We start from the raw sequence: 11,377 nt of genomic DNA on the forward strand, positions 1-11,377 counted from the left end.
TTTCTCTAATACTCGGAGCGCCGAATCGCCTTAAAGCAAAAAAAAATCACACGCGCGTACGTCGTACGTACGGCGCGTGTATACCTCGTCTCTAATCAAGTTTCGTTAGTCTTTCTCGAGCCTCGCCAAAGAGGATCGTTCTCTTCCTCTGCGCGATCTCTCCGTGCCAATGTCAGAGATTATTCTCTTTCGCACGACGACGAAAACGACTATTTTCGACGATCCGAACAACTTTGTAACGGACTCACATGCACATCTTAAAATCGAGTACAGAAACGTTGCGCAACACCGTGAGCTTTTCTCTTCTTCGTCACCCTTAAATATAGCCGATCGTAGACGCACGCTAGATCGTAACACACTTTTCGTTGATTTCCGACGAACGTGGCTTTGGGCCAGGCGCGCGGGCAGAGAGATACGCGACCGACGGGGAAAAATTCGTCCCGATACATGTACGCGTACTCTCCGATCTCCGCGCAACGCTGGGGATCATCTCCCTAAGTCATCAGCGTTCGAAGAAATCTCGTGTGTCCGTTCCCGGATCTACGGCTTTCTCTGGGTTCGCGAAGAACAGAAAAAAGCACAGAGGATGAAAAACGCAACGACGACCCATCGATGCGACGGTCCTCGTTGTCTTCTCGTCAGTCGTCTCGCGCCTGCAGAATACATCTCTGCCGCACGAACAGACGGAGTGGGTATTCGATCCCTGGGGCTGTACGAGTAAAAACATCTTGATGAAAAGACGGTTGTGTTTCTTTAAGGCACACAGTTTTTCGTTACGCCACCAAGTTTAGGTTTAGGTTTTAATATCTTGGTTCTCTTTTCTCTCCTCTCTCGACTGACTTTGTTCAAAAATATTTTTGCTTTCTCTCAGTCTCGCCAAAAATTCATTTAAGACGACGTCGGGGGCGCGGTCATTCGTGCTTATCGAAGACTAACAAAACGTAGCAGAGGCTGATACAAAAAGAAAAAAAAAATCGGCCACGAAGAAAACTCGCTCTGTGTATCTCGATAACCGCGTCGACGACGACGGTTCTCTCCGCGCTCTTTTAATTCGTATCCTTCTTCTTGCGCTTCGTCCGACTCAGAAACGTTCGTAAAACACGAACGACGGCGGGTTGTCAAGCCAAGAAGGGACAGAGAAGAGACGGAGGTAGTTTTGCGAGTCTCCCGTGAACGCGATAGATTTTTCATATATATTTGTATCGAGAGCATGCGTACGCCGGTCTCCACACGATCCAGCGACGAACGCCGACGAACGTCCAACAATCGCTCGTACGTCGCGTACGAGCCCTCGACCGCTCTTTAATTCGTATTCTTTTGCTTGGCGCTCGTCCTCCGACTCAGAAACGTTCGTTTAAAGATAAAACGAACGACGGCGGGCTGTCGACGAGGCAAGAAAGAACAGAGAGATACGGACCGAGAGCAACGATACGCAACGCAAGCAGTCTTAGGTTTACGTGAGCAACCCTCAGCCAGGCGTGGTCCAGGAATTGTATCCGTGGACCGCAATGTGCGTTCGAAATGTCGATGTTCATGTGTCCTGCAGTTCACACGTTGACGCGCAATTAGCTGCGTTCTTCATCGACCCACGAGCCAAGTGATCCACCGTTCAGGGTAATCGTTTATGCATGGATTTTTGTTTGTGTACTCAGGTTTTTGTACTCTTATTCTCGGTTCGAAAGAAGCCGATATCCGACAAACGTCCGACCAACGGGAATCGAACGCGCGGAAGTCGCCATATGATTGACGACACGAAAATACGTTCGAAAACGAAATCGGACGGACTGCGCGACGACACACGCAGCCCGCCGACCGGGCGTAAAGTGCATTATAATATATAACAACCAACGAGATCGAAGCTCCGTTCGTCAGGAAACGACGGGGATATAACACCCGATTCTGAATCCTCTGTACAGCACACGATCTCGCGAAGAAAGCGCACGGTGGCTAGCCCATGATATATATATATGTTCGTTCCTCTCGTCCAGTTATTCGAAGCAAACAGCCGATATGCATCTCCATCGTTCGGGTAAAAAAAAATCGATGGGACGCGCACGGTCGTAGTCTTCCTCGCGCGGTCGTTTCTTCCCGATAGCCAGAAGCAGAGTTTGAAAAACTCTAGCGACGGAACGAGGCATTAGACTCTCGACAACGAGGATACAGACACGGCCGGCGGTCCCCTCTGAATCGACTTCGGTGGTTCAGGTAAAAATAAAAAAAATCGATGGGACGCGCACGGTCGTCCTTCCTCTTCCTCGCGCGCGGTCTATTCTTCCCGATAGCCAGAAGCAGAGTTTGAAAAACTCTAGCGACGGAACGAGGCATTAGACTCGCGACAACGAAGATAGAGAGACGGCCGGCGGTCCCCTCTGAATCCACTTTGGTCGCTCAGGTAAAAATAAAAAAAAATTCGAAAGGGACGCGCACGGTCGTCCTTCCTCTTCCTCGCGCGGTCTTTTCTTCCCGATAGCCAGAAGCAGAGTTTGAAAAACTCTAGCGACGGAACGAGGCATTAGACTCTCGACAACGAGGATAGAGAGACGGCCGGCGGTCCCCTCCGAACGGATGGCGACAACGACGACTAAAGCGCGAAAAATCGCGACGAAAAGGAACGCATCTCCGTTCAGGTGTATGTGTGTGCGTGCGTTTAAAAAAAATTCGATGGGACTCGCAGCCATCGGCCTCGCGCGGTCGTTTCTTCCCGATAGCCAGAAGCAGAGTTTGAAAAACTCTAGCGACGGAACGAGGCATATGACTCACGACAACGAGGATATGGACAGGCGGTCCCCTCTGAACGGGTCGACGAGACGATGGTAAAAGAGACGAACCGGACGAAACTTCCGTCGATCAGGTAAAAATAAAAAAAAATTCGATGGGACGCGCACGGTCGTCGTCGTCGTCTTCCTCGCGCGGTCGTTTCTTCCCGATAGCCAGAAGCAGAGTTTGAAAAACTCTAGCGACGGAACGAGGCATATGACTCACGACAACGAGGATAGAGAGACGGCCGGCGGTCCCCTCTGAATCGACTTCGGTGGTTCAGGTAAAAATAAAAAAAATCGATGGGACGCGCACGGTCGTCGTTCCTCTTCCTCGCGCGCGGTCTATTCTTCCCGATAGCCAGAAGCAGAGTTTGAAAAACTCTAGCGACGGAACGAGGCATTAGACTCGCGAGGATAGAGAGACGGCCGGCGGTCCCCTCCGAACCAACTTCGTCTAGTTAAGAATCGTTATACTCTTTACCATCACTCGCACTGGTATATATCTTTTCGGGCCAACATCCACGCAATGCGTTTTCGTTCTAGGTTACCCGATCCACGAGTACGAACGTACAACGTGGTTTCGTTTTGTCGAACATCGTATATCGTTCGCCGTTGAAACGAACGACAACGAAACGACATAGGAAGAACGAACGCCCTTTGGGTAGGAAGCACGTTTCGAGGAACGACGAGAGTTTGGAGAGACGCGCGAGATAGCTGGAGACGCGCAGATATAGGTATCCATGGATCTTCGAAGAGAACCTTCGAAGATATATAATTCGGTATCCTATTTTTCTGCGGCTCGCTATTCGCGTTCTTTCGCTCTCGTCGACGACTCGTTATAGACGCTTCGTTCGATCCCAAAGAGCAGTCTTCCTTATGTCCCGTTGCTAGGAGGTGAGGCCTACGCAACGCAACTACGAAATATAGAAGAGGTGTGAGCAGTGATCTCTCCGACACGAGGCACTTTAGAGATTTTAGTTTATATATTATATTGTTCGTTCGTTGGATTTCCACGATGCAAATACGAAATACGAGATCGTGACGGCGGGTCTTTCTGTGTACGACCTCACGCAGGCGCCTCGATCGCATTTCTCATTACACGTGGTTTCCACTGTAACTTTTAGTTTTTTCGATATGTGTTCAGCTCAAGTTCCCTCACATATCGTTATTATTATTATTATTATTATTATTAATAGTAGCGGTTTCGTGTTATAGGATTCGGAGACGGCGGGTCTTTCTGTGTACGACCTCACGCAAGCGCCTCGAGAATCTTTTTAAGTTTTCCGTGTGTTATATTATTCGGAGACGGCGGGTCTTTCTGTTTACGACCTCACGCAGGCGCCTCGAGAATATTTTTAAGTTTTTCGTTTGTTATAATATTATTCGGAGACGGCGGGTCTTTCTGTGTACGACCTCACGCAGGCGCCTCGAATTATTCGTGTAAAAGTATATCTCTTCATCCCGATGATCGAGAGAGAGTGCCACACTCTTCGTATAGTTTCGTAACTGGAGCGTCTCCCACCTCCTTATTGTAAAAAATTTGGCTTTTGTCAAAGTATATAGCTTGTTAATACGTCGTATATACTTTGTGTCGATATAGGAGGAGTACGGCTCCTTACCGACGATATTATATATATTTTATTATACAGTGTTCAAGTCAAATATATTCTTTGTGTTTTTGTATTTTTCGTTAATGATCCTTCCGCAGGTTCACCTACGGAAACCTTGTTACGACTTTTACTTCCTCTAAATGATCAAGTTTGGTCATCTTCCCGGTAACATCGGCAATGCTTATCACATTGGCCGCGCACCAGTCCGAAGACCTCACTAAATCATTCAATCGGTAGTAGCGACGGGCGGTGTGTACAAAGGGCAGGGACGTAATCAACGCGAGCTTATGACTCGCGCTTACTGGGAATTCCTCGTTCATGGGGAATAATTGCAAGCCCCAATCCCTAGCACGAAGGAGGTTCAGCGGGTTACCCGGGCCTTTCGGCCAGGGAAAACACGCTGATTCCTTCAGTGTAGCGCGCGTGCGGCCCAGAACATCTAAGGGCATCACAGACCTGTTATTGCTCAATCTCGTGCGGCTAGAAGCCGCCTGTTCCTCTAAGAAGATTTGTTTGTACGTTGGTAGTAAAAACCCGCCGACCGAAGCCGGGGGCCTTCGAGATACCATAATTTACGTCTATTTAGCAGGCTAGAGTCTCGTTCGTTATCGGAATTAACCAGACAAATCGCTCCACCAACTAAGAACGGCCATGCACCACCACCCACCGAATCAAGAAAGAGCTATCAATCTGTCAATCCTTCCGGTGTCCGGGCCTGGTGAGGTTTCCCGTGTTGAGTCAAATTAAGCCGCAGGCTCCACTCCTGGTGGTGCCCTTCCGTCAATTCCTTTAAGTTTCAGCTTTGCAACCATACTTCCCCCGGAACCCAAAAGCTTTGGTTTCCCGGAAGCTGCCCGCCGAGTCATCGGAGGAACTTCGGCGGATCGCTGGCTGGCATCGTTTATGGTTAGAACTAGGGCGGTATCTGATCGCCTTCGAACCTCTAACTTTCGTTCTTGATTAATGAAAACATTTTTGGCAAATGCTTTCGCTTCTGTCCGTCTTGCGACGATCCAAGAATTTCACCTCTAACGTCGCAATACGAATGCCCCCATCTGTCCCTATTAATCATTACCTCGGGGCTCCGAAAACCAACAAAATAGAACCGAGGTCCTATTCCATTATTCCATGCACACAGTATTCAGGCGAAGGTAGCCTGCTTTAAGCACTCTAATTTGTTCAAAGTAAACGTATCGGCCCACCTCGACACTCAGTGAAGAGCACCGCGATGGGATATTAGTTGGACCGCCCCGCGAGGAGCTAAGCCCACCGATAGGACGTACCACATAATGCCAGTTAAACACCGCGAGCGGTGAACCGACACTGTGACACACAGATTCAACTACGAGCTTTTTAACCGCAACAACTTTAATATACGCTATTGGAGCTGGAATTACCGCGGCTGCTGGCACCAGACTTGCCCTCCAATTGGTCCTCGTTAAAGGATTTAAAGTGTACTCATTCCGATTACGGGGCCTCGGATGAGTCCCGTATCGTTATTTTTCGTCACTACCTCCCCGTGCCGGGAGTGGGTAATTTGCGCGCCTGCTGCCTTCCTTGGATGTGGTAGCTGTTTCTCAGGCTCCCTCTCCGGAATCGAACCCTGATTCCCCGTTACCCGTTACAACCATGGTAGGCGCAGAACCTACCATCGACAGTTGATAAGGCAGACATTTGAAAGATGCGTCGCCGGTGCTAGATGACCATGCGATCAGCACAAAGTTATTCAGAGTCACCAAAACAAACGATGGACGAACGGACGAGCCATCCGCCACCGATTGGTTTTGATCTAATAAAAGCATTCGTACCATCTCTGGTACGAATCTGTTTGCATGTATTAGCTCTAGAATTACCACAGTTATCCAAGTAAGTTTAAGTATGATCTAAGAAACCATAACTGATTTAATGAGCCATTCGCGGTTTCACCTTAATGCGGCATGTACTGAGACATGCATGGCTTAATCTTTGAGACAAGCATATGACTACTGGCAGGATCAACCAGGGAACTTTGTATTTTATATATATATTATATATTAGAGTCAAAAGACTCTCTTTTTAAAATAGCCTCAGAGTGTCGTAGGTGGGTCCGTAACACCGTACGACGAGACTTTTCGTTCTTAGTGAACGTTCGACGACACCCTTTTAATTCCCGTTGTAACGTCGAACGCCACTACTCTCTCTCATTTCGCCACTCTCTCTTTACTTTCTTTCGTTCGTTTGATTGTTTGTGTGGAATATTTTAAGATCATTCTGTTCATAGGATCATTCTGTAAGAATGGTTTGTTGGTTGAACGAATATGCCTTAGCGGTAAAAAGCACGTAAACTGCATGCTGAACGTACCGTCCTCGTAAGAAACATATTCGTTCGTTCTTTTGATATTCTCCAATCAGAAAGAACGCACTTCCTAAAAGGTAGTACGCTCCCCATTAGCCTTTCGTATGTTTAAAACGTACTGCGTACGCTATAACATAAGTTTTGGAACGGTCTCTGCCGAACCAGCATGAATTGATACTCAGTTAGTAACAAGCACACTGCCCTAACTTTTTTTAAAGTTAGTGCGAGCATACAGGATCCAGCTTCCCGACTAAGGGGAACCTTGCCACGTTATTTGGTCATTACGTCCAGGACAGCGACCCGCGGCGCAGCAGTGTAGAGAAAGAGTCGATACGAGAACGAAGGAACAGTCGAGAAATAGTAAAAAAGTTCACTAAGACTCGAGGAGCGGTGACTGAATTCTCAACCGAGGCCGTAGAATAGCCACGCGCTCGACGCTGTTCCGTCCGGACCGTCCGACTCGACGTGTCTCTTATAGATACCAAAGCGCCGGCCGGACGGTCGGCGCCGGCCGGGCCAGCGGCCGGGCGCTTACCATGTAAAACCTCCGTTAGAGCGTACCGTCGGACTTAGTCTCTGAAACGCTCGACCACTTTTTTCGAATAAACTACCCTTAGAAAACATCCTATCGTCGAGATATTTTAACGCACCGCTTATTTTAATATTTCAAACGAGTTTTTATCGAAAAATTTAATTTTTTTTTTTTTTTCAAAATCGCATCAGTAAACCACCTCTTTTAACGAATACGGACAAAAACCACGTTCTTAATCGATTAGAACACGTTAAAACAACGAGAAATATGCAAAAAAATATATACCTTGCAACGTTAATTAACGAAAAAATTAAACAAATATCGCAGTCGTGTCAGTTCGACGGACACTAATTTTTTAAAAAATTCGAAAAAAACGTTTAATCCAGTTGTATTTAATAGAGATATAACCGTTTCTGCAAAAATATTTATACCTTATAACGCTTTTTAACGAAATAACTCGAAATAAGCTTTTCGGACTTTTCCGCCGGCCGAAATTTTTCTAAGTCCCAACGTACCGTCGGACTTAGTCTCTGAAACGCTCGACCACTTTGTTCCAATAAAGTACCCTTATAAAACGTCCTATCGTCGAGATATTTTAACGCACCGCTTATTTTAATATTTTAAACGAGTTTTTATCGAAAAATTTAATTTTTTTTTTTTTTTTCAAAATCGCATCAGTAAACCACCTCTTTTAACGAATACGGACAAAAACCACGTTCTTAATCGATTAGAACACGTTGAAACAACGAGAAATATGCAAAAAAATATATACCTTGCAACGTTAATTAACGAAATAATTAAACAAATATCGCAGTCGTGTCAGTTCGTCGAACACAAATTTTTTAAAAAATTCGAAAAAACGTTTAATCCAGTTGTATTTAATAGAGATATAACCGTTTCCGCAAAAATATTTATACCTTATAACGCTTTTTAACGAAATAACTCGAAATAAGTATTTCGGACTTTTCCGCCGGCCGAAATTTTTCTAAGTCCCAACGTACCGGTCCAGAATGAGACAAAGTTCCAAAGGCCCGGTCGTATCCGTCCGTTTTTTTTTAACCTTCCACGGACGAAATAAACGTTTAATCCCGACGTAAAATACAATAATATAGCGATTTATATAAAAATATTCATACCTCATAACGCTTTTTAACGAAATAACTCGAAAAAACTTTTCGGTCCGAAATTTTTCTAAGTCCCTACGTACCGCTCGAGAATGCGACTAAGTTCCAACGTCCCGGGCGCGATCATACTTTTTTTATATAACTTTTCAGCGACGAAATAAATGCTTAATCCCGATGTAAAACGTCATTTTAAAGCGATTTATGCAAGAATATTCGCACCTTATAACGCTTTTAAGCGAAATAATTCAAAAAAACCTTTCGAATAAAAAATTTTTTTTTAACGTTTTCGGGACCAAATAAACGTTTAATCCCGACGTAAAATATAATAATACAACGATTTATATAAAAATATTAATACCTCATAACGCTTTTTAACGAAATAACTCGAAAAAACTTTTCGGTCGAAAATTTTTCTAAGTCCCTACGTACCGGTGGAGAGTATGACCAAGTCCGACGGGCCGAGTCGCGTCGGTCCACTATTTTTTTTTAACGTTTTCGGGACCAAATAAACGTTTAATCCCGACGTAAAATATAATAATATAGCGATTTATATAAAAATATTCGTACCTTATAACGCTTTTTAACGAAATAACTCGAAAAAACTTTTCGGTCGAAAATTTTTCTAAGTCCCTACGTACCGGTGGAGAGTATGACCAAGTCCGACGGGCCGAGTCGCGTCGGTCCACTATTTTTCTTTAACGTTTTCGGGACCAAATAAACGTTTAATCCCGACGTAAAATATAATAATATAGCGATTTATATAAAAATATTCGTACCTTATAACGCTTTTTAACGAAATAACTCGAAAAAACTTTTCGGTCGAAAATTTTTCTAAGTCCCTACGTACCGGTGGAGAGTATGACCAAGTCCGACGGGCCGAGTCGCGTCGGTCCACTATTTTTTTTTAACGTTTTCGGGACCAAATAAACGTTTAATCCCGACGTAAAATATAATAATATAGCGATTTATATAAAAATATTCATACCTTATAACACTTTTAAGCGAAATAACTCGAAAAAACTTTTCGGTCGAAAATTTTTCTAAGTCCCTACGTACCGGTGGAGAGTATGACCAAGTCCGACGGGCCGAGTCGCGTCGGTCCACTATTTTTTTTTAACGTTTTCGGGACCAAATAAACGTTTAATCCCGACGTAAAACTTAATAACATTCCCATTTATATAAAAATATTCGTACCTCATAACGCTTTTTAACGAAATAACTCGAAAAAACTTTTCGGTCCGAAATTTTTCTAAGTCCCTACGTACCGCTCGAGAATGCGACTAAGTTCCAACGTCCCGGGCGCGATCGTACTTTTTTTATATAACTTTCCAGCGACGAAATAAACGCTTAATCCCGATGTAAAACGTCATTTTAAAGCGATTTATGCACAAATATTAGCACCTTGTAACGCTTTTAAGCGAAAAAATTCGAAAAAACGGTTCGATTAAAAAATTTTTTTTAAAGTTCTCGGGACGAAATAAACGCTTAATCCCGACGTAGAAATACATAATATTCCCATTTATATAAAAATATTCATACCTCGTAACGCTTTTAAGCGAGATAACTCGAAATAACTTTTCGGTCCGAAATTTTTCTAAGTCCCTACGTACCGGCCGGGGGATCGACGAAGTGCCAACCTCCCGGTCATGTCGGTCCGGAGGGGGCAATTTTTTAAAAAAATAAAACGAAATCGTTACGTTCGACTAGAATTCGTCGAACCATAACGATTTCTATAAAAATATTCATACCTCGTAACGCTTTTAAGCGAAATAACTCGAAATAACGTTTCGGTCCGAAATTTTTCTAAGTCCCAACGTACCGCTCGAGAATGCGACTAAGTTCCAACGTCTCGGGCGCGATCGTAAATTTTTTACGGCACCTTTCGGGGACGAAATAAACGCTTAATCCCGATGTAAAACGTCATTTTAAAGCGATTTATGCAAGAATATTCGCACCTTATAACGCTTTTAAGCGAAAAAATTCGAAAAAACGGTTCGATTAAAAATTTTTTTTTAACGTTGTCGGGACGAAATAAACGCTTAATCCCGACGTAGAAATACGTAATATTGCTATTTATGTAAAAATATATACGCATCATAACGCTTTTAAGCGAGATAACTCGAAATAACTTTTCGGTCCGGAATTTTTCTAAGTCCCTACGTCCCGGCCGGGGGATCGACGAAGTGCCAACCGCCCGGTCATGTCGGTCCGGAGGGGGCAATTTTTTAAAAAAATAAAACGAAATCGTTACGTTCGACTAGAATTCGTCGAACCATAACGATTTCTATAAAAATATTCATACCTCGTAACGCTTTTTAACGAAATAACTCGAAAAAACTTTTCGGTCCGAAATTTTTCTAAGTCCCAACGTACCGGTCGAGAATGCGACTAAGTTCCAACGTCCCGGGCGCGATCATACTTTTTTTATATAACTTTCCAGCGACGAAATAAACGCTTAATCCCGACGTAAAACGTCATTCTAAAGCGATTTATGCAAGAATATTCGTACCTTGTAACGCTTTTAAGCGAAAAAATTCGAAAAAACGGTTCGATTAAAAAATTTTTTTTAAAGTTCTCGGGACGAAATAAACGCTTAATCCCGACGTAGAAATACATAATATTGCCATTTATATAAAAATATTCATACCTCGTAACGCTTTTTAGCGAGATAACTCGAAATAACTTTTTGGACCGGAATTTTTCTAAGTCCCTACGTACCGGCCGGGGGATCGACGAAGTGCCAACCGCCCGGTCATGTCGGTCCGGAGGGGGCAATTTTTTAAAAAAATAAAACGAAATCGTTACAGTCGACTAGAATTCGTCGAACCATAACGATTTCTATAAAAATATTCATACCTTATAACGCTTTTAAGCGAAATAACTCGAAATAACTTTTCGGTCGAAAATTTTTCTAAGTCCCTACGTACCGGTCGAGAATGCGACTAAGTTCCAACGTCCCGGGCGCGATCATACTTTTTTTATATAACTTTCCAGCGACGAAATAAACGCTTAATCCC

The 11,377-nt window shown here is 44.0% G+C and overlaps 2 non-coding genes across 2 annotated transcripts; both read right to left on the reverse strand.

The window, feature by feature from the left end:
* Positions 1–1,462: 1,462 nt before the first annotated feature.
* Positions 1,463–1,617, reverse strand: LOC139997437 (5.8S ribosomal RNA). Its single transcript, XR_011802818.1, has one exon. It is a non-coding gene; the product is annotated as a 5.8S ribosomal RNA (ribosomal RNA).
* A 2,833-nt stretch (positions 1,618–4,450) lies between these two features.
* On the reverse strand, positions 4,451–6,374 carry LOC139997439 (small subunit ribosomal RNA). The gene has a single exon (XR_011802820.1). It is a non-coding gene; the product is annotated as a small subunit ribosomal RNA (ribosomal RNA).
* Positions 6,375–11,377: the final 5,003 nt, after the last annotated feature.

The sequence above is a fragment of the Bombus fervidus genome, unplaced genomic scaffold (genome assembly GCF_041682495.2).
Source record: "Bombus fervidus isolate BK054 unplaced genomic scaffold, iyBomFerv1 scaffold0086, whole genome shotgun sequence".
Taxonomy (NCBI): Eukaryota; Metazoa; Arthropoda; class Insecta; order Hymenoptera; family Apidae; genus Bombus; species Bombus fervidus.